The 23,669-nt window shown below is 39.6% G+C and overlaps 1 protein-coding gene across 4 annotated transcripts in view; it reads right to left on the reverse strand.

Annotated features, from left to right (window-relative positions):
* Window positions 1-23,669, reverse strand: part of HTR1E (5-hydroxytryptamine receptor 1E) — a 94,655-nt gene that overhangs the window by 65,665 nt on the left and 5,321 nt on the right. The window contains exon 1 of one of the 4 annotated variants that reach the window (XM_072832147.1): window positions 17,461-18,205. The exons of the other annotated variants lie outside the window; for them this stretch is intronic. The gene's annotated coding sequence lies outside the window, so the exon portion shown is untranslated. Of the gene's footprint in view, window positions 1-17,460; window positions 18,206-23,669 lie in introns of those variants that run through there. 4 annotated transcript variants of the gene reach the window in all.

Genomic DNA, 23,669 nt, shown 5'->3' on the forward strand with positions numbered 1-23,669 from the left:
AATAGGGAACCCAACACACCTACTCAAGTGTGGGAGGAGCAGAGGGGGAGGAAGAGGGAATCTCAAGCAGATTCGACACTCAATGTGGAGCCTGATTTGGGGGTCTATCTCATGACTCTGAGATCATGACTTGAGCCCAAACCAAGAGTCAGATGCTTTACCAACTGAGCCACCTAGGCACCCCTGAACATAATATTCTTATTTAGAAAATGTGTTATTGACTCTGCATTTAAGTATTTTCCACCAATTCTTGGTGGAAATATTCACCAGATAGCTGTGTATTCATTTGCCATATGCCATGTTCTCTCCAAGCCAGAGATGGTGAAATCTGATTTACATTTAGGAGAGACCAGCTGTCTCCCCCAGGAGACACGTTTACCCAGCACTCAAAAGGTAATGGGAACCTACTGACTGAGAGCCAAATGATTTAAACATTCCACAAGACCAACTGGTTAGTGGGAAGGTATACTTTATTTAAAAAAATTAAAAAAAGACTGCAAAAGGTACCAAATATTCCTTATTCAGTCACTTGTTAGATAGAAATTACAAAAGATTGTATTTTAACTTTAAAATTAAATCAATGGACTTAACAGTAAATGTAATAGGATTTATTATAATAAAAGCTATTCAGTTACAAGTTATAATAACCAATAGACCTAACACTAGGGTCTGGTCACTGCTGTAACATACACCTATTCTGTAGCCTTCAGAACTCCCTCAAATGCTTTTCACAGAAATACTCAATATGTGGACAGAAACCCTGTCAAAGCTTAAAGCGTAAATCTCTGTAATAAAGATGATGATGTGGTTAACTTTTGAGAAGGCACACCAAGCAGAGAAGAAAGAAGACCTAAGTTTGAATTTTAGCTTGGCAGATAAATCTCTGCATGAGTGAAATTTATTCCCCTGTGTTTCACTTTCTGCTTCCAAAAAACAACAGCAGCAGCAGGCATACGCTTACACAGCACTTATGAGGTACCAGGCATTGTTCTAAGCACTTTTTACACACCAGCTTACTGAACTCTTAGAAAATCCTCCAAGGTAAGCAATAGGATTCTCTTCATTGGAGAATGAGGTAGGGAACCTGAGGTGGGGGAAGGGTCATGTAACTTTCCCTCAGTTACACAGTGAGCAGTGGAGAGCACTAGGCTCCAGCTCCAGAATCTGCCTTAGCCACAACTCATAAAGTTATAAAGTATATACTTAGACTATCTTAACCAAAACTCATCTTCATCAATTGAGGGTGTGAGACCTCTGGATTAGTGAAGATCCTTTCAAAGACATAAAACAGAAATCCTCTTAAATTGATTTATGTAAAAACGGGAATGTATTTGCTCATGAAACCTCAGTGTCCATAGCTCAGGCACAGGTGGATGCAGACACAGTAGAAATCAAGAATCTCATTCCATTTCTTCTTTCTTCCATGTAAGATTTTATCTTTAGGGGGTTCTCATTAAATTGGGTTCCAGTAGTTCCAGGCATAGATCCTCAAATTTCCAAAGCCAGTACAAACAGAATGCCTTGATGGCACATGTAAACCTCCGTACTGAGTTTCACTGACTCTGATTTGTTTGTTCTGAATCATGGGCCATACCTGAACTAATCACAGTGGCCCGGAGAACAAGATATTGTGATTGGTCTAGGTCACCTGTAATTTTTGGAGCAAAGGGTACATTCAATTTGACCTAATCCATATGAATTGGGAATGAGGAGATGTGGTTCCTCAAGGAAAATCAGGCCACTATTCCCAGAGGAGGGGGATGGATGTTGGGTGGGCAAAAATATGACAGTTGGCTACTACAATTAGACTGTTCTTTTGGCATTTTCCAGCAATATAGCCTACAAATTTCTACCAAAGAGGAATGGGCAGGGAGGGGTAAGAGAAGACCATGGAGTTTATATAAATCCTATCCACACTTAAATTATCAAACCTTATTTCCTCCTAATGACTTTAAGGAATCTTTTGCTATAGAACTTTTATTAAATAACCAGAATCATATAGAACAAAGTCTATGTAAAATTTTCTTTTATACTCTGACATAAAATGTTAAAAAAAAACCCAACAAACTGGTGACAACCCAGAAGTCCAGTAGCAATGGCTGGTAAAATCTTATGGTATATCAATATGGTAGAATGTTACATACTTACTAGAAGTGATGTTTTAAATGAATATTTAATTACATGTGAAGGCATCAAAGATATAATGTTAATTGGAAAAATGTAGATATAAACATAGTATGTTTCTAATTTTATTTAAAAAATTTCTATCCATATAGAGGAAAAGCACCAGAGGCAGAAATCAATAGTGAAAATCTCTTGCTAGTTGGACTAGAAGTACCTTAAATTCTCTTCTGTATACTTTTCTGTATCTCCATATTTTCTACAATGAATATGTAATACATTTTTAAGCAAAGGGAAAAATAACCCCTTAAATTGAGTTGGCTGAACCCTTACTTGTTTTGTACCTGCTAAATTTGTGTCACTGTACAATGAAAGAAGAAATGTAGGTAGCACAAGAATCAAACATAAAACACTCTTTTAGAAATAAAAGGCATTCAAATTGGCAAAGAAGAAGTCAAACTCTCCCTCTTCACCGATGACATGATACTCTACATAGAAACCCAAAAGCCTCCACCCCAAGATTGCTAGAACTCATACAGCAATTTGGTAGCGTGGCAGGATACAAAATCAATGCCCAGAAATCAATGGCATTTCTATACACTAACAATGAGACTGAAGAAAGGGAAATTAAGGAGTCAATCCCATTTACAATTGCACCCAAAAGCATAAGATACCTAGGAATAAACCTAACCAAAGAGGTAAAAGATCTATACCCTAAAAACTATAGAACGCTTCTGAAATAAATTGAGGAAGACACAAAGAGATGGAAAAATATTCCATGCTCATGGATTGGCAGAATTAATATTGTGAAAATGTCAATGTTACCCAGGGCAATGTACATGTTTAATGCAATCCCTATCAAAATACCATGGACTTTCTTCAGAGAGTTAGAACAAATTATTTTAAGATTTGTGTGGAATCAGAAAAGACCCCGAATAGCCAGGGGAATTTTAAAAAAGAAAACCATATCTGGGGGCATCACAATGCCAGATTTCAGGTTGTACTACAAAGCTGTGGTCATCAAGACAGTGTGGTACTGGCACAAAAACAGACACATAGATCAATGGAACAGAATAGAGAACCCAGAAGTGGACCATCAACTTTATGGTCATCTAATATTCGATAAAGGAGGAAAGACTATCCATTGGAAGAAAGACAGTCTGTTCAATAAATGGTGCTGGGAAAATTGGACATCCACATGCAGAAGAATGAAAGTAGACCACTCTCTTTCACCATAGACAAAGATAAACTCAAAATGGATGAAAGATCTAAATGTGAGACAAGATTCCATCAAAATCCTAGAGAAGAACACAGGCAACACCCTTTTTAAACTCGGCCACAGTAACTTCTTACAAGATTCATCCACGAATGCAAAGGAAACAAAAGCAAAAATGAACTATTGGGACTTCATCAAGATAAGAAGCTTTTGCACAGCAAAGGATACAGTCAACAAAACTCAAAGACAACCTACAGAATGGGAGAAGATATTTGCAAATGACATATCAGATAAAGGGCTAGTTTCCAAGATCTATAAAGAACTTATTAAACTCAACACCAAAGAAACAAACAATCCAATCATGAAATGGGCAAAAGACATGAACAGAAATCTCACAGACGAAGACATAGACATGGCCAACATGCACATGAGAAAATGCTCTGCATCACTTGCCATCAGGGAAATACAAATCAAAACCACAATGAGATACCAACTCACACCAGTGAGAATGGGGCAAATTAACAAGGCAGGAAACCACAAATGTTGGAGAGGATGTGGAGAAAAGGGAACCCTCCTGCACTGTTGGTGGGAATGTGAACTGGTGCAGCCACTCTGGAAAACTGTGTGGAGGTTCCTCAAAGAGTTAAAAATAGACCTGCCCTACGACCCAGCAATTGCACTGTTGGGGATTTACCCCAAAGATTCAGATGCAATGAAACGCCGGGACACCTGCACCCCGATGTTTCTAGCAGCAATGTCCACAATAGCCAAACTGTGGAAGGAGCCTCGGTGTCCATCGAAAGATGAATGGATAAAGAAGATGTGGTTTATGTATACAATGGAATATTACTCAGCCATTAGAAATGACAAATACCCACCATTTGCTTCAACGTGGATGGAACTGGAGGGTATTATGCTCAGTGAGGTAAGTCAATCGGAGAAGGACAAACATTATATGTTCTCATTCATTTGGGGAATATAAATAATAGTGAAAGGGAATATAAGGGAAGGGAGAAGAAATGTGTGGGAAATATCAGAAAGGGAGACAGAACATAAAGACTCCTAACTCTGGGAAACGAACTAGGGGTGATGGAAGGGGAGGAGGATGGGGGGTGGGGGTGAATGGGTGACGGGCACTGTGGGGGGCACTTGAAGGGATGAGCACTGGGTGTTATTCTGTATGTTGGTAAATTGAACACCAATAAAAAATAAATTTATTATTTAAAAAATTAATAAAAAAATAAAGGGTTAAAAAAATGAAAAAAAACCCCACTCTTTTAGATAATAAAGGTTTGGTTATATTTGCCTACTTCAAAAGGCTGTTTTGTGAGTTCTTTTTTCAATCGCTATAAAGCTTGATTATATACTAGAAGAATATTTACACAGGTGTGCCGAATTCTATAGCATTTGATATAATATCAGAAAATTCAAGCTACTTAAAGATCATTTCTATTACAAAAATATTAATTATACCACAATATTACATGTGCATTGTAAAATTCCACTAGATACATGCACACATTCTCTGTGAATTTGAATTATCGGTCAGTTTCCCAGAATTTTATTCGCACCCATTTTTCAAGGCAGCACATCTAATGTGCAAAGCAAGATAAAATTAAGCCATATAAAACTAACTGGATTTGATACATACATTTAAAACAAAACTGATAAAAATCACATCTTCTTAGTTTAGTTGTCAATAGAGGACCAAGAAGCAGTTGCTGAAATATGTAAGCATGTTTATCATTGTGATCATCACCATCATCATCATCACTACCATCACAATCACCATCATAACCTTATTTCTTTACTTTTCAGCATAATTTCATATGGATTATCTCATTTTGTCCTGGTAAAGCTGTTATTATCATTGGTCTTAGAACTAAGGTATAAAACAAATAGTTTTGTCAAGGTCATTCACAGAGTAAGGTGTAGAATTCAGATATCTTAATGCTTGGTTTGCAGTTCTATATCACCACCTGCAATGTGAAGCTAGGTTCTTACTTTTAATAAAACTAATAAAATCCTAATAGTTTATTTTTGCCTTTGTTACCCCTTACCTCAAGAGACATATTTAGAAAGAAGTTGCTATGGCCGATGTCAAAAAAGTTACTGCCTGTGTTCTCTTCTAGGATTTTTATAGTTTTAGGTCTCACATTTAGGTCTTTTTGATACCATTTTGAATTTGTTTTTGAATATGGTATAAGAAAGTGGTCGAGTTTCATTCTTTTTTTTTTTTTTTGAGTTTCATTCTTTTACATGTAGCTATCCAGTTTTCCTAACACCATTTATCAAAGATACTGTCTTTTTTCCATTGCATATTCTTGCCTTTTTTTGTTGAAGATTAATTAACCATATAGTTGTGGGTTCTTTTCTTGGTTTTTCTATTCTGTTCCAATAACATATGCGTCTATTTCTTGTGCCAGCACTATACTGTCTTGATGATTACAGCTTTGTAATGCAGTTTGGGGTATGAAATTGTGATGTCTCCAGCTTTGCTTTTCTTTTTAAAGGTTGTTTTGGCTATTTGGGGTCTTTTGTGGTTCCACACAAATTTTAGGATTATTTGTTCTAGCTCTGTGAAAACACTATTTGTATTTTGACAGAGATTGCGTTAAATGTGTAGATTGCTTTGGGTAGTATAGACATTTTAAGAATATTTTTTTCTTCCAATCCATAAGCATGGAATGTTTTTCCATTTCTTTGTGTCATCTTTAATTTCTTTCATCAATGTTTTATAGTTTTAAAAGTACAGGTCTTTCACTAGACTATTTAGTTTTGATATAATATCAGAAAATTCAAGCTGTAGCTTGAATGATTATTTCTATAAATTTCTATACATTTGATTGTCTCCTTTGCTTTTTATTTAGATGCAGCTGAAAGAGAAAATAAGGAATCAATCCCATTTACAATTGCATCAAAAGCAATAAGACACCGAGGAATAAACCTAACCAAAAGGCTACTTCAAATATATATATATGTATATGCATATATGTATATGTGTGTGTATATATATATATATAGAGAGAGAGAGAGAGATTACTTAGTTATAAAAAAAGAAATAAATCTTGCTATTGCAAAGACATGGATGGAGCTAGAGAGTATTTTTTTTTTTTTTGAGCTAGAGAGTATTATGCTAAATGAAATAAGTCAGTCAGAGGCAGACAAATACCATATGATTTTACTCATATGTAGAATTTAAGAAACAAAACAAATGAGCAAAGGGGAAAAAAAGAGAGAGAGAGAGAGAGACGAAGAAACAATCTGAGCTATAGAGAGCAAAGTGATGGTTACCAGAGGGGAGGTGGGTGAGGGAGTGGATTAAGTAGGTGGTGAGGATTAAGGAGTGCACTTGTAATGAGCACTGATGTTGTAAGGAAGTATTGAATCACTGTATTGTATACTGAAATTAATATTACATTGTATATTAACTAACCAAACAAAAATTAGAAACACCTAACAAAATCTTGATTTTGCATTGATCTTTATATTTTACAAATTCTTTTACATAGTCTAATTTCAGTCTAAGAGGAGTACTGAGGTAGTCATAGCAGCTGATACTGAATTGAGCCCTTATCAAACAGCTTTTACTGTATTATCATATTGTGGTAAGCAGCTTTAATGATCTGTTCCTCCTGGTATTTCCTGCCCTTATGTAACTCCTTCTCCTTGAGTATGGGTTGGCACTAGTGACTGGTGTCTAGAGAATGAAATATAGCAGAAGTGATGGGATGACACGTCTGAAATTGTTACAAAAAGGCTGTGCCTTCCATTTTGGAATCTCATGCTTTCAGCCCTGGCTCTGGAGAAAGCAAGCTGCAACATCTGGTAGAAGCAAGCCCTATTGATAATAGCCTTTTAGAGAGGTGCATGTGGCAATGAACTGAAGTCTCCAGGTAACAGCCACCTAGGATCTGAGGCTTGTCAATAGCTACATGAGTGAGTTTGAAGGCATATCTTCCTCTAGTTGAGTCTTGTGATGTTTGCAGTCCTGTTTGACACCTTGATTGCAGCTTTGTGAGAAACCTGAGCCAGTGGATCCAGCCAGTTTATTCCCAACCCACATAAACTGTGAGAGAAAAAGTCTGTTGTATTAATCCATTAGGTTTTGGGGAAATTTGTTATGCAGTAATAGATGACTAATACATATTTTAAATTCTCACAGTAGCCGTATGAGATAGTATTCTTATGCCAGCCCTGTCTAACAAATGAGGAAATGAAGGTTTAGAGAGGTGAAATTTTTCCAAAAGTGAGTGGTTACTAAGTGGCAGAGCTCCTGGCTCATTGGACACTAGAACTTGTGCCCTAGGAGTAAGACAAGATGCAGTTTGACTTAACACAGTAATGATATAAAGGATGAATTCCAACAGCACACTTGATTTGAGAAACTTCCCTAAAAGGAGGCTAGGGAGGCAGGGCAGGTATTGTCCTATTGCACTGATGACAAATGGTGTCCCAGGAGGCTGGGACACTCACCCAGATCTTCTGACTCTAAGTATCTGCTCCATCCTTCTCATTCTTAGACTCATACTCATTTTTTATTAAACAAACCATATGCTGCAAATACTACATATTTTAATATTATAATAGTAAAGTGTAGCTATCATAATAACAATTTTACAATCATTTAATTATTAATTAAATGCATACCAATGTTATATATGCCTGTGAAAGAGGCATTTAGTACAATTGAGGCAATGTGAGAGATTATCCAAAAGTCAGTGGGACCTGGTTGGCCATCTTTTGGTATGAAGGCATAAATTGCCATGGATATGCCGGAGAAAATTGCTCCATCTGTATCATGGGAACATTGCTTCTGCTTCCAAGCTGAAAAACTAATCAAGTCTTCTGAGGTTTGATACTTTTGTTTCCTTTAAAGTCATTTTTCATCCCTTCTTTTAAGGTGCTCTATTTACATGTAAGTGACCAAACCCTACGGTGAGTATATTTTGGTCTTCCAATGCCTTGGGCATAAATTAAGGTCTCAGATGGCCTTAGAAACAGGCTTTATCATGTCACAGAAGGAAGCAGGAGATTACATTCCTTTAGGTTTAGAATCTTTGAAATAAAACATGCTAAAAATATGCTAGCCAATGAGTGTATCTTGTAAATTTATTTGCAAAATTGCTAATTACTAATTGAATATATTTAATACTTGATTGTTTTAAAAGCATCTGTGTAAGGAACTGAATTAGGTTCAGAGGGACAGAATGATCAAATGAAAACATAATAAAAAAGGAAATCATTCTTCTTTCCCTGAATGTTTACTTAAATTGCACTGGACAATAGAGCAGGAGAGACTTATGGATTACTAAATGCCAAATTCTCATGCAGGTAACAAAGATTTCCTTGAGTATGAGAGTTCAACCTTAAAATTTGTACTATGTAATGAGGTTTTAAGATGTAAGCTAGTTAAGTAAGTAAACTATTCTTGTTCATTTACAGTAATACAGGAGAGAGTTAATTACAACATCACATTGTGTTGTCAGAGATTGTGGAGGGATAAATATTATAGAATTCATAGGGATGAGTTTTGGAATGTGGAGTCCTTTCCTGCAGGGTCCTCTTCCTCCATCTTCTTCAGATGAGGTGGGCTTTCAATTCTTATGCTTCTTGGACTCTGACCGAATCATCTTACATTTCTCAAGCCTATTTTCTCCCCAGTGATTTGCAAGCTTAGTACAAATTCCTACAATTATATTGTTGCTAATAAGGCAACCTATTGGCTTTTGTATATTTTATAGCTAGACACCTTATTGAATTTTCACACACTTTTAAATGGCATTTATTTATTCACTTGTGTTTTCTTAGTTGATAATAATATCATCTCTAAGTAATAATATAGCTACTGCATGACTAGTATTATAAATTTACATCAATTCTTTTCTTTTCCTTCTTTCTATTGTATTGATTGGAACATTCAGAGGAGTGTTAAATAGTGGTGCTATTAGCAGGCATCCTTGTCTTACCTGTATAGTGTTTTACCAATAAGCATGATGTTGGCTATTGTTTGAGAAAGATGTTCTTAGTGTGAAAAACAGTTCCTTTCTATTTCTTGTTAACTTAAAAATTTATCTCTATTTTTAGTTTACTGGTTTACCAGTTTTTAAAAAATTATGACTCTGTATTGAATTTTGTAAACTTTTGGTATCCTTTGAGATGGCCATTGTCTCGTTGATGTGATATTCTTGCTCATTTTTATAAAGGCAGTTTGCCTCTCCCATAAAGAGGACTGTAGTAATAAAATACTTGCAACATCTATATGTTGGCAAATTGAACTTCAATAAAAAAAGAAAAAAATACCTGCAACATGACAGCAACATGCTTTCTTGTTTAAAGATGACATGTTTCTCATCAGGTCTGTAGTTCTTTGAGAGTAAGTTCCTTCACATATTTTTATGTTTCTTTAGCTGTGACAAAAACATTTAGTTTTGTGGTCTTGCTCACTCCCATAGATCTCCCACTATACAAAGTGTTGTTTGCTTGTGAGCAGCATCACTATCACGTGGGATTTTTGTGAGAAGTTTAAATTCTTGGCCTCATCCTACCATGATGATTAATAACTTTGAGGTGGGACCATGAACATAAGGTTTAACATGATTTCCAGGTGATTTGAGAGGCACCATGATAGAGTGTGCAGAAATCATGACTTTCCAGGTGCAGACCAATTGCAAATGGAACACCAAAGTCACATACTGGGTTCAGTATCTTGTCCTGCATGTATAAAGAAGGTATTTGTGAGTGGATTCAGGGTATGGAGATTCAGTGGTTGGAGAAAATAGCAGGCATAGCATTGTCTGGGGCTTATATCTGATTTGAAGCAATGTTTAGTAATTTAAAGGGAAAAAAATCTTGCCAAAAGGGTTCAGCGCAGTGGAACATGGCCTGGACTCATCTCTCTTTATTTTCTCCAAGGCCAGGACCACATTCTTCACCTCAGTTTAGGTCAGGATTATTTACACAACACCCCACAGAAGAATAATAATGATAATTGTAATACTGCCTATCATTCTTCATGGCTTATGTTGTACTACCTTTTCTTTACTCCTCACAATAGGTCTATAAGGCAGGAATTGTCATTCACATCTTAGACATGGCACAACTGAAATACAGAGCAATCAAAGAATTACTTTAGGTGATAAGGACAGTGAGGGGAGAACATCAGATTACAATCAACAGAAGCAAACTGCAGAATTAGAATAAGAACTCTACACAATATCAATAAAACAAAGGCCAAAAAAAAAAAAAAAAAAAAAAAAAAAAAAAAAAAAAAAAAAAAACAAAGGCCAAAAAACTAGTGATATTTTCTTAAAAGATTTTGTTTCTTTCATAATGATGCTTCTGCAGATACAAAAACTATTTCTGAAAGGTGACTAAACTGTGAGAGAAAAAACAAAATAGTACTCAGGAGTGGAGCTGGGATGGATGCAGAAAACAGTGTAATTTTGTCCTTTCTGGGCCATAGAAATTTTGTGGAGTGGCTCTTGGTAGCAGTTTACTAAATACAGTTGTGGTAAAGCTGGGAGCAGCAGCCCCAGGATTGAAGGTAAAGATGCAATGAATTATTAGGTCAGAGGCAGCATCTCCAGCTCAGAAATTGCTGTGTCTGATGTGAGAGCAGGGGTTTCCCCAGTAGAATCTCTTCTGAGAGGTTCTTCAAGCTGCCAAGTTTCAGCCAGCTTCTTGTCAAAAGTGTACAGCATAAAATCCCTTTGTAGGGTACTATGTTACTTAATTGAATACGCAGAGATATTAAGGAGAGGTTTTTGATAAGAGTTCTTCTATTTCAGCTGTCGTGCAGGTCCAATCATAAAAGGAGCAGTTATGGCAAAGGCAAAGTCTGTTTCAAGCATTACACACACACACACACACACACACACACACACACCTTTATGATTATTTAAAAAGCTCCTTCCAAAGACAGCTGGTAGTCTGCCCTTTCTCCCTTCTTGTGGGAAGTTCTGCATCAAGGGATCACATATGTTCATAGGAATTCTTGCCTTCCTTCCTCTTTCAGTGGTTCAAGTGATATGTTTATTTGCTGAAATGGGAGGGAGGAGAGATTAAAGGTGAAATGGCAAATTATCTACAACAGTTTGTAAACTCTTCAGTGGCTTAGAAACCTGGATGTATGAAATAAGTAAACGAAAACCTCAAAGGAGGCTGGAAAGTCTAATGAAATAAGTAAATGCAGATCTCAGAGTTGGAAGGCATTTGAAAGGTTGTCCAGTTTAATCCCCCATAGTTGAAGTCCAAATAAAAAGATGTCCTAAGATGGACACAGAGACATACTGCCCAGATCCCTCTTTCAAGAAAAATCTTGTAACCAGCTGCTGAGATTGGGTCAGGATAGCTTTCATCCCCCTTTGGATGTCCTTGGCTTCTAGAGAGTTGTCCCTCCCAAGACAGCACTCTTCCTGGGGCAGCTCACACTCAGTGCCTGGTGGAGGAAGGGGTTGGCCTAGGTTGGGACAACTCTGATGGATCATTTTAGCTCAGACTCCCCATGGAGTTGGCTGAGGCTGTTGTTGGGTCTATGCTGCAGCTCAGTTTCTCCGTCAGTCCAATCCTGTTTCCTTCTCTTCCTTCAGTGTGGTTCCCAAGGGTATTCCCTAATCAACATCATGCACAATAAACCTCATCTAAGACTATGTTTTTCTTACAGCATAGAGAACCCAACCTGCGACATGTCCCAAAACATACAGTACTTCCCAGAGCTGCAGAGTGCATACCTCACAGACATTCTGTTTGAGATAGGATTAGACAGTTCTTCCATGAAGTGCTGGAATCAGCTTTTCTGCACATTTTTTTAAACTAAATCTGTCCTCTTGAACCAACCAGAACAAGACTAAGCCCATCTACATTCTATTTCATTTATTTCCATTCTCTTGTCTTAAATTCTGTCTTGTAGTCTAAAAGGTAAGACAAAGTTTTAGCTGATTCATTATCATCTCCTCCTTTTTTTGGTAATTGTGAGACAAAATTGAAGGGAAAAGCAAATGATTCATAGGTCAACAGTTCAGGAAACATGAAGTAGTTCATGTTTCTTTTTAGGCGACTAACAGTTACAATTTGGCGCATAAGGGGTGCTTTTACAGGAGGAAGGGGCGTGGTGGGAGGATCCAGGGGAGAAACACAGACTTTTTTCTAATAATATCTGCAATTATCATTTCCTTCTTCCACTGTAGCCTTAACTTATCATGTTCTTGTTTCGCTCTCTCCATGTCTATTGCTACCACTTTGGCTTAGACTCACACAATAACTGCCTCCTCCAGGCTTATTCCTTTCCACTCCGTAGTGCAGTGGGAGTGAAGTAAAACTAATTATTTTGGCCAACAGTTTTAAATACCATAATAAAGCATTATCATGGCAAAAACAACAACAACAACAACAACAACAAAACAAACAACTGGAAACAACCGAAATGCACATCCATAGTAGAATGGATCATTAACTTGTGGTGCATTCATACAACACAATGCTGTATAACAACAGCAATGAGTGAACAAATTACTAGCATAACCATTCACATGAACGAATCTCATGAATATAACACTGAAACAGATCATAAAAGATATAATTCTGTATAATTCATACAGGTATAAAGCTCAAAACAGTCTGTGATATTGGAATGCAGGTAGTTACATTTAGGAAGTGAAGTCATGATGGATGGGCACAGGAAAGGAACCTGTGTAGTGGCAATGTTCCATTTCTTATCTTGTGGTGGTTAGTGATATGGGTATGTTCACTTTGATAAAAGTTGCTGAGTTTAACAATTATGATTTGTATACTTCCCTGTATGAACATTATTCTTAATACCTATATTTAAAAATCCTATGATAATTCCCTTGGGCCTATAAGGTGAAGTTCAAATTCATAGGATTCACTCAATGACCAGCACACTTCTAAAAATTTCTCTCTAGGTATTTTCTTTGTGTCTGTTCACTTCACTTAATCTGGATTTTTTGCCACTCTCTGAAAGGGATACATAAGAACGTATGTGCTGTTCTTGGCGCAGTTCCTGAAGCATACCAGACACTCATCATATGTTAGTTTTCCCCCCTTCTCCCCTCCCACTAGTGCAGATTAATGGACCTATGATAACCCTGGATCTTATTTGGGTAGTACACCTGAACTTTTTGAGAGGTATTATCTGTAAATCTCATTATCCATTTGGTGGAGTTTGCTCCCCAAAGACACCCTGGCTTGTCTTCAATTCCCAATAATACAAATATTGATACAAATGTGACTTTCTTGGACAAGCTGTCCCAACAAAACTCATATTTTAATGTTTTAAGTTAGATTGTTCCCAAATCCCTTGGAAATATCACCACATGCCTATTATCTGATAAAGGGATAAAGAACAGCTGCAGCTATGGAAAGACATTTCATAGGGTCTGATTTTACTTTATTTGGGCACTGTAGGTAGATGGGGTCATTAGAAGGATCTGGGAGTTTTAGAACTGCAAGCTTCTATTGTTTTTTTTTTTTTCAAAATATTATCTTCTTGCTATAAAAACGCTTTCCTTCTCATACCAGATTTCATAAAGACCCTACATCTGGTCTGTACCAATAACTAGAATCTTGAGATGCTCATTCCTCTTACAACTTGTAGTTTAAAATGATCCAGATGTAGAAGAATTAGGTTTTACAGCTTTTCTAAAGGATTTTGTCTTCCAAATCCTACAACTGTATGTATTGAGAACTGACCAACAGGAGAGTGCTCTAACAATGAACCTGTACAAGTTTTCCTCTGGCTGTGTTATTTTTCATTTGGCATATTTTAGGAGAATAAAACCATGAAATAAAAGCAATGAAATCTATTAGAATAAGGACCATAATGAATCAGGTAATCCATAGTGGGCAAGACAAAAAAGAAAGAGAGAGAGAGAGCACTAAAAGTGAAAAACAAGATTAGAATCAAATTGTATTAGAAATAGAATTCTCAAGGCTACCAATTTGTTGTGATCTAGGAGTATACCAAATTGACTAAATGATCTTTATAAATTCTGATTTTCAGTTTCTTAATCCACAAAATGTGGAAAGGGATACTAAATTATGAAAAGTAGATGGAATATTGATGAACATCTTTTCATTTCCAGGAAGATGGAGTTTGGTAAATTCACTCACCTCAATGAGTCAGGAAAGAGGGAATAAGGGAGTCATTAGCCACTCTAAAGAGCTGCTGCTCCATCTCCCCCTCTTCCCTGTTCATCCATCTGCTCCCTCCTTGCTCATAGAGCATACTTATCTTCAGTGTTTTCCTGACGTTAATGTTCATGTAATTTCATATGTACAAAAATGTGGGAGGTGGAGAAAAAAGGAGTGCACAGCCTGAGATGCCCCAAGATGGCCTTGATAGCATATGGTATGAACAATAAATCCACATTGGGTTGAAATTCACCTCTTGAACAGCCTCAAGCTTATTTTCTCATGTAAATAATCAGAAATGGAAGAAATATAAAGCTAATATTTAAAATATTGGCTTTAGATCTTTTACTTTTAAAGGGTGGCATAGAAAAGGTTCCAAGAAGGACCAAAGACACATGAAAAAATGATGTGTGTATAAAGGTGAGGACTAAGGAATCAGATGCTTGAGTAATGAGAAGATAATTCATCAGGTCAGGGCCTAAGGTTTTCTGTAAAGGGATCTGCTTTCAATCTGAAATCCTGGAATCTTGGTGGTGGTGGTGGTGTAATATGTTGATAGAGAGGACCTTCAGCCAGTTGGGAATGAGGTGCTGCTGGTGGTAATCTCACTGCGTTCTCCAATAATAATGTCATCAAATGCAGGGAATGGGAACATATTGTGGTGTCACCTGAGCTAGCAGTGTGTCCTAGATTTTGTTTCTTCCTAAATACTTATCTCTCAGAAATCCCGATTGGTTACTTACCTCAAAAGAAAAGATATTTATTTACATAATTGACGCTGACCAGGCATCAGTAAGAAGAGATGGGGAGCAAATATTTTGATAGGTACCAAAATGGCTAACAAGGTGACATCAGGGTGAGTATCAAGGGAGGTTGTGGTATATGTGTCAACATGTGCCCAAGGAAATGGTGTGTCTGGGAGGATACTGAGGAACACCTGGCTAGGAATATGCCCCAAGGAAGGTCACCACAGGCAGAAGAGAATATGAAAACTTGAGTTTACTGTTTGCTATGTTGTCCTGTGGAATTTTAAATTTGCCAGTTTAGTAGATATAAATGGTCAATTTGAATACTTTTTAATATAAAAATAACCTGTGAAGTTTTCATCCCTGGAAATCTTTATGGAAGGAATAATTACCACCTAAAGGAATATTTAGGCATGCATTCACCAATGCTCTGAGAACGATAGTTTTGGCTACATTATTTTTTGAGCTCCTTTCCAACTCTTTAATGACAAGTCTCAATTTATACAGAGATCTGTAGCAATCCCTGGGCTTCAAAAGCCCATATCAGGTGATGATGACATAATAGTTAAATTCTATCAACAATGATGAGTCAGGATTTGAATGGGTTTCTCTGTATAGCTCTCTAGTGATGAAATATCTGGGCAGAAGTACTTCTCCCACCTCGAGGCAGCAAAATGGTTCATTGTGGAGGTGCGATGCAATTTCAGAGATAAGCAACACACTTTGCTTTAAACATGGTACAGAAATTGAACTGAGTCCCACTCGGGAGGCTTGCTTCATTTTCACAGTTCTGCAGTCTAGGGGCTAAAGTTCTGAAGGGAGGAGAAAGGCAGGCAGGCAGGCAGATTTTCTGCACTTGCCTAACTAATGTTTAGTGGGCCTCTAAAGCCTCCGCTCATTTATTTGTTGAAGACAGGGTCATCTCATTTAATTCGGCAGGACTACAAGTGCACCAGCAAGTGCAGAAAAGCTGGCTAATAATTTCCTCTCTGAATTTCAAGCATGTATTTCAAAGGTATTTCAAATATGCTCCCCATGGAAGAGGCTGCGCAGGGAACCAGACTCAGGTCCCTGCTTCCTGCCCGGTAAACGATAAAGTCAGGGAAGCCTCAGGTTCATAGGTCCATTGTGGGCGTTTAAGGTCACTCACACTATGTCTGAATGTGGAACCACAGAAAAACGTATGGCAGCGTAAGGTCAAGTTCAGAACAGGAGCATAAGCTATTGGGGCTTGGGGTAAAAGAAGAATGATAGAGAACCCTGAGGTATTTGGGAAAAACACCCCACCCCCAACTTCTTTGACCATCTATCATTCCCTCCTGGACTCCGAGAGAGATTTGGTGCAGGAGGCAGGGAAGGACAGTGAGGAAGGTTAGGAAGAAGCATCCTGGGATGCCGACACCCTCTGCCTCATCTTTCTAATTCAAGGACAAGCAGGGTTCAGTTGCATATAAGGTTCTATCCAAAACTGGACCCAGCCCCCCAAAATAAAAATGCAAAAGTATGCATATTTTAACTATGCAAAACCATGCCTCATCATCCTGTGATAGGGAGCAGAACCCCCTTCCATTTGGCCTGGATGCCCTTTCGTCTCCATTACGCGGGGGGCCAGTCTCTCACCTTGCCCTGCCGGGTGGCGACACTAACGATACTAACTAAACTTCCCATTTCAACTCTCACTTTCCAGGTTTATTTTGTAATTTAAGAAAAACCAGTCAACCCCATCACCTACCCATCTGGGTATTTTCTTTATCGGGACTAAGCACCTCGTTACTTTCTGAGGGCTGGAGCAACCGCACAGTCCCTCCTAATCAAAGGTCTCTCAACCGGCGTGGCTTCGCGATCACCTGGTCCTCCAGCGGACCTCGCCGCGCGCCCATCTGCGCGTCATCGCCACCCAAGTCCCCCCCAGCACCCCTCCCACCTTCATCTTCGAGCCGCCTCAAATCCTTTGGCAAGGAGGCAGGACAGAATTCTTAAACGCAGTGTCGACACTCGGCTTCGCACGTGTGAAGGTCGCTAACCGAGAACCGCGTCCCCTCCCTAGAGGTCCAAGGGGAGGCACCGCGCCCACGCGACCCCCGCGCTCTCCCTCCCCACGCCCCAGCCCCGCCGCCTGCGCGCCCCGGAGCGCGCCAACCTCTCCAAGCCGGCGCTTGAGCCCCGGGCCCGGGGAGGGGGTGCGCAGGGAAGCCGCGGTGGTCCCCGGAAGCGTGCGCCCCTCACCTTGTGGACGGTGCGTGCAGCGGGCGCACTGGGTGACCCGGGGCGCCCCGCTGGCTCCCGAAGTCTCCCTCGGAACGCGCTCGCTTCTGTCCGGAGCCGTATCACAGCCCGGCTTCTCGCGGCGCCGGGCTCTGGGGCCCGCTGAGCTCAGGGCGTGCTGGCCCCCGAGCGTCCTTTGCCCGCGCCGGTGCCCCCGGGCTGCGGCCAGCAGGAGCCTGGAGCGCGGCGGCCTGGGCGGCCCTGCGGCGCTGCGGGCGGCGGGCGCTGCGCTCCGCGAAGTCTGGGCGCCCGGACTGGAAGAGGAGGCGAGAGCGAGAGCTGGGAGGAGGAGGAGGAGGAGGAGCAGGAGCAGGAGCAGGAGCAGGAGCAGGAGCAGGAGCAGGAGCAGGAGCAGGAACCAGAGCAGGAGCAGGGGGCAGTCTGCTAAATCACCCGGCAGGTTGCAAGCGCCCAGGCAACACTGAACGGCGAGGGGGGGTGGTGGTGGGTGGGACGAAAAGGTGAGCCGGGGTGCAATGCAGGCCGTGGCTGTGGAGGAGAACTTGGGGGTCGGAGCTCCGAGGTGCTTCAGGTCTTGCTTAGGCTGTAAAAGAAAAATTCTGGAGCTCGCAGCGCCCTCAGGGCTCCCGGTTGCAAACACTAGAGGGCGGCGCTGTCCATGCTATAAGCCTGGCCTATGGGTTTGGTGGCGTGGACCAGGGCCCCCGCTTCCAGAGCCCGTTGTTGGGGGCGGCCCAGGAGGAGAAGGGTCCAGATACTGCAAGGAAAGGCAGGTCCCATGCCGCTCTTCTGTGGCCAGGCTTGGCTGGGGGGAGAGAGGGAATACGGTAGTTGGCAGATTTGGACTTGGCGTCTCTGTGGCTCCTCCAGGCAAACCCTACGGAAGTGAATTATTCATCTTGCCTTGGAAAAATTACAGTCAACATCCACAGGGTGCTTTAGGGAGAGGGATGGGAAGAAGAGGGTGAGGAAGAAGTAGAGGAACATTGGGGTAGGGTAAAGTGGAAGGGGGCAGAGAGGTGGAGAAAGCAGAGGAGAAAAGGGGAAGTGTTGGAGGTGAGATTTCAGGTTGACAAGTCTCTGGGCCCTTTGCAGTGTTCCAGGAGTATCCACCTGCTGCAAGGCCAGAAGAGTTGACTTGGGAGGGACTTTATAGGATTCTGGCACTGCGGAAAGAAGCTTCCTGGGGGCTAGTAGGTTACTGTCCGGAGGGGAACTTGGGTAGCTCTGAAACCTTGAAGCTTTATGTAGATTGATTCCCTGATATTTTGGGAGAAACACAATCAGATTGTTTGAACTACCACCCTGGCAGATGGGAGAGGTGGGGACTTACAAAAATAGAATAGCAAATCCTATGCAGACTACATGATCTGTAAATAGCCTGATACAAGTTGAAAGGACTTTGGAACCTCTAGACAACCTACATAGTTCCCCAAAATACCTGTCTCACACTTCCCTTTCTAGTGTGTGATTTTACTGCTGAATTGAAAAGGCTTTATTTGATTTGATTTAATTTTTTGGTAGCTTGGCTGTTCGAAAACAAATGAAATCCGTCTTCTTCAATTCAGAAAGCAAGCATGCATGCCCTTCTTCCTGCCTTCTGAAGTGCCTCTCAGTATCAGCAAGGGCTGGGTGGTGGTGTGAAGGGGAATTTCACTGAAGAAGAGAAAGGAAGGTTGGTAAACTCTAGTCTCGAATTGTGATTTGCTTCTGTTAATCCTAATACACCAAGAGAAAAGGCTTCAGTGGACTAAAGCCAAACAGGAGGATGGGATGGAAGGGTATTTTCCTACCAAAGAAAGATAGGACTTCCAAGACATCAGTTTGAAATATGTTTGATGATAGAGCTCTTATGTAAAAACAAATAGAACAAGAATATTTCCCGATTTTAAAAAAGAACCTCATAGGATCAAGGTTTTTTTTAGATAGCCCAGGGGTAAATGAGGATATGGTCCTATTCTGGCAACTCCAGAATCTTTTCAAAAGATGAATAAAATTTGACTTCATTTTGGTCCTTTTAAAAGGAAATTAGCTTAATTGTTCTTTGATTATTACAGCGTTAGCAACTATGGAAACATATCTTATATATTTGGAAACATATCTTATATAAGGTATCCTGAACATAACTTAGCATACATCATACCTTAGCATGAGGTTCATGGTTATTCTCAAACAATTAATTTCTAGAATATACTTTACCAGTTTTAATAAAAGTCAACATCTGCTTAACTAGGAGCTGATAATTCAATTTGTAGATTTTTTTTTTTTTTGTCAATTTGTAGATTGCCCATTTGATTTTCCATGGGATTCTAGGAGCACTTTAAGATTGTAGGTATATGTAAATTACATGCTGATTTCATAATGGCGAATTCCTTGTCAGTTAAAAAACTATCTATAAAGATATTGACTGAAGACTTGGGCACATAGTGTAACAAATTTATCAATTTGTGGTGAGAACTCAGAAGTCATATGAAGGAATTAATTGATAAAACTCATTCATTCATTCAAAATGTTGATAAACACCTACCCTTTACCAGGCATGAGCCAGCTTCTAGGAATACAATAAAGAAAACAGTTTCTTCTTTGATGCACCATAGAATCTAATGGGAAAGCTGATTCACAAAGTAACAAACCCAATCTTAAATAATAGTTGGGAGAAGAGGGAACGACACTGTTTTGTGGAAACACAAAGGAGGGCAGTCTAATCCAGCCTTGAGATCAGGGAATACCAGCTGGAGGTATGGGTGATGGTTATGTGTGTATAGGAAGGGGTGGTTGGTAGTGGTGGGGAGTAGGAAAAATGATGAACAATAGCTTGTATCCATCCCCAAAACACATCCTAATCTCATTTGTTAGCTCTCTGCTTGGATGTTGGAAATTTACTTTATATGAGAAAGCAAGCATACATATGTTGCATTTTCCTCATACTAGTCAGACTAGAAGATTCTTATGGTTAGGACTATATATGATCTTTTTAATGTCACCAGTATGGAGAAAAATCAATATTCTAGTAGACATTTGCCTGTAGTTTCCTACCTCCACTGCGGAAGTAGAAATAAAATGGGAAAGGAAGGAAATGTGGTGGGGGAGGAGCTCATGCTTACTGAGCTTACACAATCCTAGGTTCTCTGTGTCTGGTATCCTACCAAACAATCCCAACAACCCTATGACATACTTCTTATTTCTTTTACTGTTGCTGTTTTTGTTTTGTTTTGTTTTGCTTTTAGAGAGAGAGCACTTGGGTGGGGAGGGGAGCAGAGGGAGGGCAGAGAGAAAGAAAGAGAATCTTAAGCAGATGTGGGCTCCATCTCACAACCCTGATATCATGACCTGCTATAATCAAGAGTCAAGTGCTTAACTGATTGAGCCACCCAGGTGCCTCTTTACTCTTGCTTTTTTTTTTTTTTTTTAAGATTTTATTTATTTATTCATGAGAAACACACACACACACACACACACACACACACACACACACAGAGGTAGAGACACAGGCAGAGGGAGAAGCAGGCCCCACACAGGGAGCCTGATGTGGGACTCAATTCCGGGTCTCCAGGATCATACCCTGGGCTGAAGGTGGCGCTAAACCACTGGGCCACCGGGGCTGCCCTACTGTTGCTTTTAAAGACTGAACTTCAAATTGCATTCCATGTTTTTGGTGTGATGAAGGCCAGAGGGAGAGGATGAAATGTCTATAGGTAACTTTCTACACTAATCAGCTGTTAGTAAGTTATGTTATGGGATCAAAGCATAACTTCAAAGACATACAGCAAAGGTGTTTATCTTGCCCACAGTAAACATTAGCTGTGATTGGCTGCAGCAGGTCCACTCCCATGTTCATTAGGGGACCTAGTCTAGGCTGATGGGGTCAGACCAATCCTTAGAGGGAAGAGTAATGATAGAATATCACTATGGCTCTTAAAGCTTTTACTTCATTATAGGATAAATCACTCTTATTCATATTCCCTTTGCTAAAGTAAGTCATATGGCTGAATGTACTTCCTCCAAGGAGGGATTCCAGTAGGGGCTCTATAGAGATGTGCCTGGTGGTGACAAAAATATTAAGAAAAAAATTATCAATTGATGACATTCTCCATCGATGCTTTTGAATGAAGGCATTTTCTCTTTAAAATATTTACTTGTCGTTATCAACAATAGTCAAACTATGGAAAGAGTCCAAATGTCCATTGACTGATGAATGAATAAAGATGTGATATGATGTGATGTGTGTGTGTATATGTATATATATATACATATACACACATAATGAAATATTAATCATCAAAAGAAGTGAAATCTTGTGATTTGCAATGATGTGGGATGGAGTTAGAGAGTATTATGCTAAGTGAAATAAGTCAGTCAAAGACAAATACATATGATATCACTCCTTTGTGGAATTCAAGGAAAAAAAAAAACAGATGAACATATGGGAAGGGGGAAAAAGAAAAAAGAGAGAAGGAAACAAACCATAAGAGACCCTTGAGGACAGGGAACAAACTGAGGTTGATGGAGGGAGATGGGTGGGGATGGGTTAGATGGGTGATGGGTATTAGGGAGGGCACTTGTTGTGATGAACACTGGGTGCTGTATGTAAGTGAAGAATCACTGAAATCTGCTCCCGAAGCCAATACTGCACTGTATGTTAACTCACTAGAATTTAAATAAAAAATTTGAAAAGAAAAAGAAACCCATTCACTCTATTGGCTAATGGTATTCACCAACCTCAGGATATAAGGAACAAAATAATGAATCTAGGTTGCTTAGCTTAATTGATGAGAATATGTCATCAAGGTCCAACTTCATAGGTACAGTTGGCCTTGCACTAAGAAAAAGCTCTATTCTCTGGGCAAACACTGGCTATTTCTCCATGCTCTATTTCCATAAAGAAATCTGTAAGGCAGACTAGGTGGATTAGGAGAACCCTATCATGGAACCAAACCTCAGGCTCTAGTGGTAATGGCAGTGGCTAGTGATCAACGTGCTTCTTCACTGAAAATAATCATGAGAAGCAGTTCACTCAGTAAAGAGTAGAAATAGTTAACATTTCCAAGAAACATTTCCAAGAAATATTTCTTAAACAACTCCAGCTTGGGAGTTTGAAAGACATATGTCTTGTCCCTCCCTCAAGGAACTCCAAAGTCAAGGTAAGAGAAAGCACTTAAATAGATTACTACATGAAAGAGCTAAAGGAGCAGAGAAGCCTCTGTGAAGGAATTGGGGCTAAGCCGAATTGGAAAGACGTGTAGGCTCGCCCTATGTATGGCTGATTTTTCTGTCTGAGTAAAAAAAAAGAAACGTGTGTATGGCTATTTCCAAAGCCACACATCTGGCCAGAGGCAGGGTCTGTATTAATTAGATCCTGGATCTCCTGACTCCAGAGTTGGTGCTTTTATCATTAGCATCCTCCTTAAAGATTGACACAAAGCCTGATGTGATAGGAAACAGAAAATCAGTGAACTTGTATTAAGGAGTATACTAAAACTGGAAGTAAAAGCACCATGGAGACATAATTATTTTTCTCTGAGTCTGAGGGGAAAAGAATGCATGTCTGAGGGTCCCAAATCTACTTCAGTTCCAGCAAATTCTTGAATTCACAGGTGACTGGGTTAGCATGGGAATTCCATGTGTGCCATGTGTCTATACAGAGATAATTGGCCACAATCCTTTCAGAAAGAGTTGGTATTTAAAAAGATTTTTATTTTTTTATTTTTATTTTTTATTTAAAAAATTTTTTAATTGGAGTTCAATTTGCCAACACATAGCATAACACCCAGTGCTCATCCCGCCAAGTGCCCCCCTCATTGCCCATCACCCAGTCACCCCAACCCCCTGCCCACTTCCCCTTCCACTACCCCTTGTTCGTTTCCCAGAGTTAGGTGTCTGATGTTTTGTCACTGATATTTTCACTCATTTTCTCTCCTTTCCCTTTATTCCCTTTTACTAATTTTCATATTCCCCAAATGAATGAGACCATATAATGTTTGTCCTTTTCAGATTGACTTATTTCACTCAGCACAATACCCTCCAGGTCCTTCCACATCGAAACAAATAGTGGCTATTGGTCTTTTCTAATGGCTTAGTAATATTCCATTGTATACATATACCACACCTTCTTTATCCATTCATCTTTCAATGGATACCGAGGCTCCTTCCACAGTTTGGCTATTGTGGACATTGCTGCTATAAAATCGGGGTGCAGGTTAAAAAGGTTT

Source organism: Canis lupus, chromosome 7 (assembly GCF_048164855.1).
Source record: "Canis lupus baileyi chromosome 7, mCanLup2.hap1, whole genome shotgun sequence".
Taxonomy (NCBI): Eukaryota; Metazoa; Chordata; class Mammalia; order Carnivora; family Canidae; genus Canis; species Canis lupus.